The sequence below is a fragment of the Narcine bancroftii genome, chromosome 5 (genome assembly GCF_036971445.1).
Source record: "Narcine bancroftii isolate sNarBan1 chromosome 5, sNarBan1.hap1, whole genome shotgun sequence".
Lineage (NCBI taxonomy): Eukaryota > Metazoa > Chordata > Chondrichthyes > Torpediniformes > Narcinidae > Narcine > Narcine bancroftii.
Genome location: NC_091473.1, coordinates 171,684,549 through 171,699,086, shown reverse-complemented (window position 1 = coordinate 171,699,086; position 14,538 = coordinate 171,684,549). Strand labels below are relative to the sequence as shown.

The following is a 14,538-nucleotide window of genomic DNA, read 5'->3' as shown; positions in this document are numbered from 1 at the left end:
TGGCAGGCTCCAAGAGATTTCTTTAGGCAGTCCTTGTACCTCTTCTTTGGTGCACCTCTGTCACGGTGGCCAGTGGAGAGCTCGCCTTATAACACGATCTTGGGAAGGTGATGGTCCTCCATTCTGGAGACGTGACCTACCCAGCGCAGTTGGATCTTCAGCAGCGTGGATTCGATGCTGTCGGCCTCCGCCATCTCGAGTACTTCGATGTTAGGGATGAAGTCGCTCCAATGAATGTTGAGGATGGAGTGGAGACAACGCTGGTGGAAGCGTTCTAGGAGCCGTAGGTGATGCCGGTAGAGGACCCATGATTCGGAGCCGAACAGGAGTGTGGGTATGACAACGGCTCTGCATGCTAATTTAAGGAGGATTTAAAATGGCGCAATAAAGGTTTACATGAATAAAGTCAAAGAATTTCTTTGGTTAAAAAGCACGGCAGCAGGTGACATTGGGCGTATCAAATAAGAATTAATTATAACATTTTAAAACTGTGGATGCTAGAAATCTGAAACAAGACAGAAAACACTAGAAAGACTCAGTAGGTCGGGCCACATCTGTGGAAAGAGAAACAGTCAAGTGAAACACAAAAGTCTGCAGATGCTGTGATTGTAGCGAAAGCACTTGAATGCTGGAGGAACTAGGCAAGTCTCACAGTGTCCATTGGAGGTAAAGATAACCGACAGTTTGGGCTGAGCCCTTCTTCAAGGTATAAGTAAAACGTGGGCAGATCCCTGAATTAAAGGCAGGGGAGGAGTACCAACCAACAGACTTAACCCTACCCCCTGGTCAGGAGGTACTGTTCCAACTTTTTATGTATTAAATGCATCATTCCTTGGTACAATATACCAAGCCATGAAAGACCCCAACAATGAAGACGCTGTTTACATCCGGTACCGCACGGATGGCAGTCTCTTCAGTCTGAGGCGCCTGCAAGCTCACACCAAGACACAAGAGAAACTTGTCCGTGAACTACTCTTTGCAGATGATGCCGCTTTAGTTGCCCATTCAGAGCCAGCTCTTTAGCGCTTGATGTCCTGCTTTGCGGAAACTGCCAAAATGTTTGGCCTGGAAGTCAGCCTGAAGAAAACTGAGGTCCTCCATCAGCCAGCTCCCCACCATGACTACCAGCCCCCCCACATCTCCATCGGGCACACAAAACTCAAAACGGTCAACCAGTTTACCTATCTCGGCTGCACCATTTCATCAGATGCAAGGATCGACAATGAGATAGACAACAGACTCGCCAAGGCAAATAGCGCCTTTGGAAGACTACACAAAATAGTCTGGAAAAACAACCAACTGAAAAACCTCACAAAGATAAGCGTATACAGAGCCGTTGTCATACCCACACTCCTGTTCGGCTCCGAATCATGGGTCCTCTACCGGCACCACCTACGGCTCCTAGAACGCTTCCACCAGCGTTGTCTCCGCTCCATCCTCAACATCCATTGGAGCGCTTACACCCCTAACGTCGAAGTACTCGAGATGGCAGAGGTCGACAGCATCGAGTCCACGCTGCTGAAGATCCAGCTGCGCTGGATGGGTCACGTCTCCAGAATGGAGGACCATCGCCTTCCCAAGATCGTGTTATATGGCGAGCTCTCCACTGGCCACCGTGACAGAGGTGCCCCAAAGAAAAGGTACAAGGACTGCCTAAAGAAATCTCTTGGTGCCTGCCACATTGACCACCGCCAGTGGGCTGATAACGCCTCAAACCGTGCATCTTGGCGCCTCACAGTTTGGCGGGCAGCAACCTCCTTTGAAGAAGACCGCAGAGCCCACCTCACTGACAATAGGCAAAGGAGGAAAAACCCAACACCCAACCCCAACCAACCAATTTTCCCTTGCAACCGCTGCAATCGTGTCTGCCTGTCCCGCATCGGACTTGTCAGCCACAAACGAGCCTGCAGCTGACGTGGACTTTTTACCCCCTCCATAAATCTTCATCCGTGAAGCCAAGCCAAAGAAAAAAAAAAGAATACTAAAATGGAATAAAGTAATTAATCATCCACAAAATTCAAAAATTGAATTTATTCATTCTCGCAGGAGCATGAACAAAAAAAGGCCAGACATAGGGCAGCCATTGATCTTGCTTCATAACAAAAAGGCAACAGCTATTTTGTGACCATGGCTGTGAAATCCACACCACCCACTTAATTCAAAACAGTAATTACATTGGGAAATTTAGGAATACACATTCCTAATACACAAATGCACAAGAGACTGGTTTCATTTTATTCAGACCCAAAAATGTTGGGCATATTATGGTGGCATGAGGTATTAAACCACTGTAATAATTGTCTGTACTGGCCTGGACCACCCCTTCCTTCCCTCCGACCCTTCCCAGGAGATTCCTAATAAATGTCCCGACCCAAGACCTTGGCCCCAGATCACTTACTGCTCGGATCCAGGCAAATACTCACTGAGCCCCAGCTAACGTCTAAGCTAATAAAAGCCTTTTGACTCCTATCTACTGCCTCGTGGAGTCACTTGATTGCCCATCAATTTTATGAGCTTACTTTTGGTCGCCAAGCAACAAGCAATCAGGGTGGAGAAGTTGGACTTCGACCCAAAGGACCCTGAGGCCTCCCTCCGATTCAAAAGACGGCAGAGCGGCTTGCTGGACTACACGCTAATGCATGAGACATCAAGCGACCTCGAGAAATTTAGACTGCTGTTCTCGTCGCTCGGGCACAGAATCTCTTCACCTTGTTTGGATACCCTGCTTATATTCAGTGACAGGGACCCCTCTTTCATGAGTGAAAAGTTGGAACAGTACCTCCTGACCAGGGGGTAGCCACCACCTATAACCCCCATGGGATGGAGGACAGTCCTCTTGGCTCTCAAATCAAAAAGGGCTGTCTGTCTCGCCACCGGGAGGTCCTCCTGGAGCCCTGCATGCCACCTGTTCCCAGCAACCAACGCAACTTCCCCCCCCCACCAAAATTTTTTTTATTATTCCCTCAGAGGTTGACGTCGGGGACCACGTTGCTGGTCTGGCTGTCAGCCCGGGGCCAGCAGGCACGTCCAATCCCATAAGACGGACCCGCTAGTCGATGAGGTCCACCTGCTACATGCGAACCCATCTTATGCTTTCGTCAGATTCCCAGATGGGCAACAGGACACAGTCTCCCTGGCCCAGGATCTGGCCCAGGCGGGGAAGCAGCCCCAGCACCTGGGGGAGGGAGACACGGACGATGAACCACCACCACCTATATTCTTCCCTGTACCAGCACCAGCGACACATGTACACTCACCCCATTTCAAACAGTTTCTAACATATTTTACATCCTATCCCCAAGCTGAGCTGGACAACCACGAAGGACATATTGGACAAATACAAGTCCAACACCTCTCCTTTCACAGAAAAATGGCATATAATTACCACTGCTAACAACAGCCTTGCAGTGGCCACCACCACCATGCCCATTACGGTAATTCTGATCTTCATGGATCCACTACCACTGAGACTGTGATCAGAACAGCACAGATCATGATATGCTCATATCTTCTGTGCCTCAAGATCTAGACAACTTCAACTCCTCATCACTCACAGGGTGCAGGATCTACTGGCTGAGAGAGCTTCCACTGCAGTACAAGATGAAGCCGCACAACATACAACTTATCTTCCACTGTATGGCCTACAAGTTCATTGCCGTGTGTGTGGAGGTACAGGGAGAAAGTTCATTTTGCATGCAATTCAACGAGTCAACCTGTGCACCAATTAAAAACATGGTACAGTAATAAAAACAGAAGGTAGAGAGAAATATCGTGCAGAGTTTCACAACATCGCAGTCTTACATTCAAAGTACGTTGTTTCTCCAGAAGTTTGTTCTCCAATCACCAGATCCATAAAATTACTGACAGCCCACTCTAGGGGAGGAAGAGTGACTTCATGGAGCTCAGCTCTGTGTCCCTCTTTCTAAGTTGATAATGTTCATCTCCCTACCACCGCCTCATAACCTAATCTGCTCCTGTTCCAGTGGAGACAGTGCAACTGTCTGACTGATCCAGGCCCACATCTGCTCACACTCCACCCATAGCCTACCAAAGAACGTGCAGGTAGTCTTTGCCCTTTATCTCCTCAGAAGAGGTTGCTTGAGGAAGAACAAAGCTGTTATGGATAGTTAGGTGTCCTCTCCCTCTGTGCTTTCAGAGTTTACCAGACCTCCGTGTCGTTCTGTTGAGGAATGCCTTCAAGCAGCATCCAGCATACCTTGTCAACATTTGGATATCAACTTCCATTAACTTAGAGAAGAATCTGGCCATCTCTGTTAAGGGATGTCCAAACATTTCTCCTTGATAAGCAGCAGCACTCTTATTGCCCAGTCCTCCAGTTTTAGTGCCCTAAAGACCAATGCCAAACAGCAACTTGGACCAGACACTCAATTACGATCCCTGCACAAGCATATAGGAAGCTGTCTGTCCATCTGAAATGAACTTGCCTTGTCATTTTACAGCATTGGTATCATAGAAAACATAGAAAATAGGTGCAGGAGGGCTATTTGGCCCTTCAATCCTACACCACCATTCAATATGGCTGAACGGTACCCGGTTCCTGCCTTCTCCCCATACCCCCTAATCCCCTTAGCCACAAGGGCCAAATCTAATCTAATCTTAAATATTGACAAGGAACTGGCCTGAACTACTTCCTGTGGCAAAGAATTCCACAGATGCACCACTCTCTGAGAGAAGAAATTTTTCCTCATCTCAGTCCTAAAAAAACTTCCTCTTTATCCTTAAACTGTGACCCCTGGTTCTGGTTTTTCCCAGCATTGGAATCAACCTACCTGCATATAGTCTGTCTAAACCCTTAAGAATTTTATATGTTTCCCCCTCAATCTTCTAAATCCCAGAGAATACAAGCCTAGTCTATCCAACCTTTCTTCATATGCAAGTCTTTCCATCCCTGGTATTATTTGTAAGATTCATTGGGCCAAATATGTACTTCTCCAAGTCCTACAGATTTACAACATAATGTTTCTTGAATTTTGAGAGTGTAGAAAAAGTATTATTCACATAGAAGAGACAACACTATAAAGTCAGCCTGTCCTGAAATCAAGTCATTCTCAACAGCAAAGTTCGGACTTTAGTTGTAATCAATCTTGCTGGTTCCTGGATTTTGGGCTCAATGGATTTTTTTTTTTTTTTTTTGCTTTCAGTGAATTTAACATCAAAGTGGAAGAAATAGTCAATAACTTCCTTCAAAATGACATTTTGTCTTTAAAAAAGGGTTTATTATATCCAACCTACTGAATAGTACAAATGCATTTTGTTTAAAAAGTGCCCAAAGAAGTTGAAATTTGAACCTTAGAAGATCCATGTTGTCAACACCGTACTGAATGAATTTGTGAATCTATCAGATGTGTTGACTCGACCCAATTTGCTACATCTCAGAGGACAAGGCAGTCCTGCAGAAGTCTCTTCTGCTGTGGCCTTACTAACAATTCTACTTCAACTAAAACAAAAAGCTCTCGCAAAAAAATTTTGGAAATGTAAAGTTTAAATATGGTGGTGAATTTCTGCATCAATCAGCTATTTTCCCATGTCCACTTTGAAATGATCAGCCACACCAACTTTTCATATTAATTGACAGTGTTCTTAGATAGTTGACGTAATTGGCTAGATTTTCTTCAACAGGCAGGGCTCAGCTGCACCACTCACCCTTGATGCCAAACCCTCAATGGGATTCAGCAGTCCTCATTGACAAATCTTATATAGCCCTAGACTTATCACCACTTGTGGGAGACCACAGGGTCAATCTTCACAAACTCCAGTGACATCAGTCTCAAGGACATCCTTCCCAATGTGACTGACAGTTAGAAGAATATATAATTGGAATTCATTTTCTTTAAGGCCTTTCTTCAATTTCTTTAATTAAATTTAAAAAATTTTGACTGTGGAAATTAGCAAAATTATCAGTGACACTTCAGTTGAGTTATGTCTTCAATCTTCCCAATGATCCTCTAACTGCAACATAGGGCAGCAACAGAAGGGAGAACTAGAACATTATAGCACAGACCAGGCCCTTTGGCTCATGATGTTGTGCCAACCTATTCAACAAACTAAACATTCACAACCTCACACCCATCACCCTCTAATTTTCTTGCAACCATGTGCATGTCCAATAATTTTTTAGATATATATATAAATATCCCGATTGTACCAATCTTCACCACCCCTCTGGCAATACATTCCAGACACCCACAACATTCTGTGTAAAAATAAATACCCCTGAAGACTCCTCCCTCCCACCTGAAAGAGATGTCCTCTGGCATTTGCTGGTGTCACCCTGAGAAAAATGTGCTGGCTGTCCACCCTATCTTTGCTTCTCATAATCTTGTAGACTTCTATTAAGTCACCTCTCAACCTTCTTCACTTCAAAAAGAAAAGCCCTAGCTCTGTTAAACTTGCCTTATTAGACATGTTCTCCAATCCAGGCAATATCCTGGTAAATCTCCTCTGCACCCTCTACATAGCTTCCACATCCTTCCCTTAATGAAGTGATCAGAACTGAGCATAATATTATGTGGTCTACCAGAGTTTTGTAGAGCTGCAACATTACCTCACAATGCTTGAACTCATTCTCCCGACAAATGAAGGCCTGCATTCCATAACCCTTCTTAACTACCCTATCAACCTGTGTGACAACCTCGAGAGATCTATGGATTTGGACCCTCTGTTCTTCCACACTGTTAAGAATCCTGCTATTAATCACATATTCTGCCTTCAAATTTGACCCTCCAAAATGCATCACTTCACACTTATCCAGATTGAACTCAATCTACCACTTTTCCACCTGTCATGATAATGAATATGTATGAGATGTACCGGAAGTCACGTGGTATGAGAGAGATAAGAACACAAGCAGGAGAACAAAGGAAACGGGAGAATAAAAGCCACTGAGAGGTTTACCTGATAAAACTTGTGTTTAATGTTTCATTAACTTCACATTTCGGGCCACAAATGTGACATTGGCGACGAGGATGAAAGAAGCTTGAAGAAAATTAAAGACTAAACAAGATTACAGAGGATTACAGACAACTTCAAGGTGATAAGAATTTTCTCTGTGACTCAGTACTTTTGGGCTGAAATATTTCCTCATGGCTGGTGCAAACAGTGACTTTCTAACACATAGTGGAATTGCTCATTTTGACCAACGGGTGATGCAAGCATTGTAAGTGTGAAGTGGAAGGCATGGCTGGAAGAATTTGAATCCTACGCCGACAGTCGTGGCCTATTTCTAGATACCGGTACAGTTGAACAAAAAGCGCAGAGGAGGGCATTACTTCTTTTCACTGCAGGACCCTCAGTTCGGGAAACATTTAAGACACTTTTGAATACTGGAAGAAAGGATGAATACCGGAAAGCGGTAGATGCATTAAATGCACACTATGTAGTGACACCGAATGCTACATTTCAACGCCATTTGTTTCGGAGAACGAGGCAAGAAGATGGCCAGACAATTGCTCAGTACGTGACGAGACTACGCCAGCTAGCTGTTGGATGCAATTACATGCCAGCTGATTTGGACAACCAATTATTGGATCAAGTCGTACAGCACTGTAGATCAGATAAACTCAGAAGACGTCTACTGGAAAGAGGGAGTGAGTTGGAACTCACCGATGCTTTAACCATTGCTGCTGCATTAGAGGCTGTTGAAGGGCAATTTCATACCATGACCCTGAAAGACAACTCAAGCCAGCAAATTAAGAGGCTCTCACATCGCCATAACCAGCCAAGGTATTCGTCGACACAGGACGTGGAGTGTTATCGATGTGGAAACCGAGGTCACTTTGGAAAAGACCCATATTGCCCGGCCAAAGGCAAAGTTTGCAGAAAGTGTGGAGGTAAGGACCACTTTGCAAAGAAGTGCAAAAGCAAGTCCAATGCAGACCAGAAGACGAAGAGTACAACTTCCAAAGGCAAAGCCTGGGGGAAAGGAAAGTATCCTGGAAAGTAAGATGATACCCAGGAGGAACAGAGTTGTTACCAATTTACGTTGAATGAAGTACATCATGAGAAGGTCCCAGTGATCATTGGTGGAGTGACAGTTCAGGTCATTGTAGACTCAGGCAGTGACAGTAATGTGATTGATCGACATTTATGGGAGAAGTTGAAAAGGAAAAAGATCATCTGTACCTCAAAGAAGTGTTCCAAGAAACTGTATCCATACACAGCAACCAAGCCATTGCAGACCATTGGATGTTTTACTGCAACTGTTGAAGCTGGAGATAAGTACACCGAAGCAGAGTTTATGGTCAGAGAAGAGAGGGGAGAACCATTGCTGAGTAGAAGCACAGCGCAAGACCTGGCAATACTTCATATTGGAGCTTGTGTCAATTCAATTCAGTCATACGAGGATATGAAGCAAGAATTCCCCGCAGTCTTCCAAGGAGTAGGAAAGCTGAAAGGTCGACAATTGAAGCTAGCGGTAGATGAAACGGTCAAACCCAAGGCACAACCAATGCGCCAAACTCCGTTTGGACTTCGTGGGAAAGTCGAAGCCAAAATTAAAGAATTGATCGAACAAGACATTATTGAACCGGTGGAACATTCGACACAATGGGTCAGTCCCGTCCGTAGTGATTGTGCCCAAACCAAAGGGTGACATAAGACTATGTGTTGACATGAGAATGGCCAATGAAGCTATAATTAGAGAACGACACCCTATACCAACAGTGGAGGAAATACTTCAAGAACTAACTACCAGTAAGATATTCTCAAAAATTGATCTGAAATGGGGCTATCATCAATTAGAGCTGGATCCAGGTTCCCGAGATGTGACAACATTTGTGACTCACTGTGGATTGTATCGTTACAAGAGACTATCATTTGGAATTAGTGCAGCTTCGGAGATCTACCAGTATGAAATCCATCGAGTGATTCAAGGCATTCCTGGAGTTGCCAACATTTCTGACGACATCATAGTCCATGCACCAACGAAGGAAGAGCATGACAAACGGTTGAGGCATGTACTATCTAGATTACAGGAGGCAGGCCTTACCGTGAATGGAAACAAGTGCCTGTTCGGTGTGTCAGAAATGGACTTCATGGGACACAGACTTACACGGGAAGGACTAAACCCTGCAGAGGCCAAGGTGAAAGCTATTGCAGATGCACGTGCACCTCAGAACGCAACAGAGGTGAGGAGTTTCCTGGGATTGGTCAATTTTTGTGCAAAGTTCATTCCTAATTTCGCTACAGTGGCAAAACCACTAAGGAAACTAACCAGGAAAGGTGTACCATTTCATTTTGGATCTGAGCAGAAGAAAGCGTTCACAGCGCTGAAGCAAAGCCTGACAGATGCAAAAACTCTTGGATATTACGATCCGGCGGCATCAACCAAAGTCATAGCAGATGCCAGTCCGGTTGGTTTAGGAGCCGTGTTGGTCCAGCTGCATGATGGAGGACCAAGAATCATTGCCTATGCCAGCAGATCGTTATCTGATGTGGAAAGAAGATACTCTCAGACAGAGAAAGAAGCACTCGGACTTGTATGGGCCTGTGAGAGGTTCCATGCATATTTATACGGCATTGAATTTGAACTCATCACAGATCATAAGCCATTAGAGGTGATCTATGCACCTAGATCCAAACCATGTGCCAGAATAGAGAGATGGGTACTCAGACTACAACCCTACAAATATAAAGTAATCCACATTGCAGGGAAAACAAACATTGCAGATCCGCTGTCCAGATTGGTGAAGGATGGAGGTCCACAATCCAAGTCAGAATTGGGAACAGAAACAGAGAGCTTTGTACGCTTCGTAGCTATTCAGTCGACACTGAAAGCTGTGACTACGAGGGAAGTCGAGAGAGAATCCGAACGTGACCCAGAACTCATGGAAGTAAGAGAATGCATACAGAGTGGACAATGGGACAAGTGTACTCACAAGGCTTACATTCCCATTAGAGACGAACTTTGTTGCATCGGACAGTGTGTATTGAGAGGTTGCAGATTGGTGATACCACAAAGATTGAGACCGAAGATCGTATCCTTAGCGCATGAAGGACACCTAGGTATTGTTGGTACCAAGCAAAACCTCAGAACCAAGGTATGGTGGCCAGGTTGTGATAAAGACGCAGAGAGATTTGTTAAAGCTTGTCATGGATGTCAAATCACAAGTAGGAGTAATCCGCCAGAACCGATCCGGAGTACGCAACTCCCGACAGGACCATGGATCGACGTAGCTGTTGATTTTCTTGGACCTTTACCGACAGGTGAATCAATTATGGTAGTGATAGATTACTACAGCAAATGCTATGAGTACGTGGTGTTGAAGTCCACAACCACTGAAAAAACAATACAAGTGTTAGCAGAGATATTCGCAAGATATGGATTACCTGTTACATTATACTCTGACAATGGTCCACAATTCATTTCAGAGACATTTGCGGAATACATGAGGGCCACAGGTATCCACCATCATAAAGTAACTCCGAAATGGCCGCAAGCCAACGGAGAAGTAGAGAGACAAAATCAGTCCATTGAAAAACGATTGAGAATTGCACACGCAGAAGGACAAAATTGGCGAGAAGCATTGCTATCTTATGTGGCTGTCTATCGAGCAACGCCTCATGCAACCACTGGAAAAAGTCCTGCAGAAGCATTTTTTGGGAGAAAAATCCGCACAAAAATGCCAGAAATAAAGGAAATCTGAGACGACCAGATGAGGGACCACGATGCAGAAAAGAAAGGTGCAGCAAAGCTGTACACAGATTCGAAACGTGGAGCCAAGTATTCAGACATCATGTCTGAATACTTGGTCTAGTGAGGCATGAAACTGGAGATAATGGTCTAGTGAGGCATGAAACTGGTGGTAAGCTAGACACACCTTATTACCATCAACCCTATACTGTCGTATCCAGAAGTGGCAGTACGGTGACAGTCAAGTCTCCGACTGGAGTCCTATATAAGAGAAATGTATCAGGTGTAAAAAGGTACCAGTCCAGAGATACATCAAGCGAAGAGGTTGAAAGGCCAATACGAGATGCTGAAACTGAGAGACCTGATGATGTTCCAGAGGCAGTTACCAGCACTCCTGATGAAGTGACTAGAGCGCCAGAAACACCTGAAGCCCTGGCGAGCAGTATTGCCGACGCTGAGAGTGAACAACCGAGAAGCGACGACAATATCGCAGGCAGGCCGAAACGAAACCGGAAAGTGCCCAAACGATACGAAGACTTTGTGCCATAGTTTTAATAAGAACTTTGGGACAGTATTTAATCTTATATCATAAAGTGCATGTATGAGTGCTGTAGGAAGTAAATTTTATGTAGTTGAGTTATAGTATTACCATTAGTTACGATGTTTGTAGGTTTCCGAGGGATATTGATAAGTGAAGGTAAAGTTTATTTCTGATTAAAGGAGGGATGTCATGATAATGAATATGTATGAGATGTACCGGAAGTCACGTGGTATGAGAGAGATAAGAACACAAGCAGGAGAACAAAGGAAACGGGAGAATAAAAGCCACTGAGAGGTTTACCTGATAAAACTTGTGTTTAATGTTTCATTAACTTCACATTTCGGGCCACAAATGTGACACCACCCAACTCTGCATCATGCCTCTAACCTATGACAATCTTCCACACTATCCACAACACTCCAACCTTCTCATCACCTGCAAACTTACAGACCCAATCCTCTACTTCTTTGTCCAGGTCATTTATAAAAAAATCACAAAGAGCAGAGGTCTTAGAACAGATCCCTGATGAACTCCATTAGTCACTAACCTCCAGGCAGAATAATTTCCATCTCCGACTACCCTCTGCGTTCTGCAGGCAAACCAACTCTGCATCAACTTAGATTGTCTGTTCTTGTGTGAATTCTCCATTAAGAGCTAATTCAAATTCAATAATAATCCAGAACTTATTTCCTCATTCATCAACTCCAGACCTTACTTTACCTTTGTGGCCTATTTACTATTGCACCTATTTGACCATAATGCAAAAGGAAAAGCTGCCACAAAAAAGTTTGGAAAAAAAATTATGAATTAAATTATAAAATAGTGTTTATAAGTATCAACTAATGATGGTGCATGTTTGCTTTGTATAGGCCATCCATATGCCTTTGTTTCCTGATATTCCTCTGCAGGTGTGGGTAGTGGAAGGCAACTGATTTTCAGTATACATGTCTGTAGCCATTCTCCAGGGCAACTTCAAGCCTGGAAGATGGAAATGTTTCTGCATGTGCAATACCAACCTGAGCTGCAGGTTGGCAGATATTGCAGAACTTCAGGGCTGAAGACCAAATGCTCCAATCCTGAGAGAGCATAATAACTCCATGGACCCTCCGTTACTCTGGGTCAGTGTGTCAGTAAACATGTGTGTTGTAAGACAGGTTGTCGTGACACTCTACAAACCCTTTGAATCTATGGCCATGATAAGAACGGTTTTATCACCAACAACAACCTCGCACTCAATGTCACCAAAACCAAGGAGCTGATTGTTAACATCAGGAAGGTAAAACCAGAGGTGTACAATCCAGTGATAATTGGGGGATTAGAGGTGGAGAGGGTGAGCAAATTTAAGTTCTTGGGAGTCACTATCTCAGACGATCTTTCCTGGACCCAATACACAAATGACATCTTGAAGAAAGCACATCTGCGCCTCTACTTCCACAGGAGTTTGTGGAGGTTTGGTATGACACCAAAAACCCTGGTAAATTTCTACAGAGGTGTGGTGGAAAGTGTGCTGACCGGCTGCATCACGGTCTGGTATGGGGACACCAATACCCCTGTGCGTAAAGCACTGCAAAAGGTCATGGACAACACATGTAAAACCCTCCCCGCTATCAAGAACATCCATGGAGAACGCTGCCGTCAGAGAGCAGCAGCAATTATCAAGGAACCACACAACCCAGCATACACTCTGTTCTCGCTGCTACCATAAAAAAAAAGGCGGTGTCACAAGACTCTCACCACCAGGTTCAGGAACAGCTGCTATCCTTCTACCATCAGACTCCTCAATCAGGGACTCATTTAAGGACTCTTACTTGCACACTTTATTGTTTTTTCTCCTCTCTGTATTGCACAGTTTTTTTTTAAACATTTCTTTATTTATCTCTGAGGGTGACGTCAGAACATCATTCAAGAGGGTGAACCCTCGCAAGGTGTCAGGCCCTGACGGTGAACCTGACAGGGTACTGAAAATCAGTGACAATCGACTAGCTGGAGAGTTCACAGACGTTTTCAACCTCTCAATGAGGCAGAGTATTCTCTCCACAACTTATGTCACAACTAAATAATTCTGAGAAGAGAAATTACCTCCTTTTTTAGCGAGCCTGGCATTCTTGCGATTTTTTTTTAAATAGAAATATCCTGAGAACTCAATAAAAATAATTTTAACAGAAAGAAGCTATAAAATCTGCAATTAAATCCTTGACTTTCTCATCAGAAAACCAGTCAGCATGAATTGGAAACGTCTCCTCCTCACTGATTATCAACACAGGAGTACCCAAGGATGCGTGCTTAGCCCACTGCTCTATCCACTGTACACCCACGACTGTGCTGCTGCCAGGCACGTCAGTTCTAATGCCACCTTCAAGCCATAGTTATCGGCCGAATCACAAACGGCAATGGGGAAGCAAACAGGAGGGAGGTCGAGCAGCTCGTTGAATGGTGTAAAGACAACAACGTCAGCAAAACCAAGGAGAAAGTGAGGGGAACACGACCCACTCCTCATTGAGGGCTCAGTGATGGAGAAGGTCAAGAACTTCAAAATCCTGGGTGTCAGCATCTCAGAATCTGCATTGATGCAATCACCAGCGGCTATACTTCGTGAGGTGTCTGAGGAGATCCTTTATGTCACGAAACACTCTCGTAAGCTTCTCCAGGTGCACCGTGGAGAGCATTCTGGTGGTTTCATCACTGCCTGGGTACATTGTGTCCAGTTTTTTTCTTTTTGCACTACATTCTGAATAACCTACAGGAAAAGGAGCTCAGGGTTGTATGTACTCTTGACAATAGACCAGAAATCTGACCTTCCATTGAGACCATGGGATCAAAACAGACTCTAGTCACACACAATGACCAAGCAATCCTTTACAATAATCCCATTTTATTCTCCTTGCATTCCCAATAACTCTCCAACCCATGTCTTTGCAGCATGGGATGAAACTGGAGCACCCACTGGTGAAATCCACATAGTCACTGAAAACTTCACACAGACTGAACCAGAGATCAGGACTGAATCTAGGTCACTGAAGTTGCGCGGCAGTAGGGTGGCCAGCTGCAATGGAAGCGGAAGTATTTTAACAGCGATGTTGTAGTGTTAGGTCTATAATTACACGTGGAAATTGATACTCTTTCTACATTAGAATGAATAATCTCCAAGTTCTAAGCGAATCCCTATGCCAAAGTAGTGCTGGACTTCTCCTGCAGCCTTCTTCACTAAACACTCTGCCATGCATGCCCACCAGTTGCCCTTTCTCAGGTGCCTTTCCGAAGCCCTCTGGAAAGGTGGCACCTGAAACAGCTTTGTCCCCTGGCCTGGCTTTTGGCCATTTGTCCAATATCTCACCATATGCAGATC

The 14,538-nt window shown here is 44.5% G+C and overlaps 1 protein-coding gene across 1 annotated transcript in view; it reads right to left on the bottom strand.

Moving 5' to 3' along the window:
• The window catches only part of phf2 (PHD finger protein 2), a 156,040-nt gene that overhangs the window by 77,898 nt on the left and 63,604 nt on the right, over window positions 1-14,538 (bottom strand).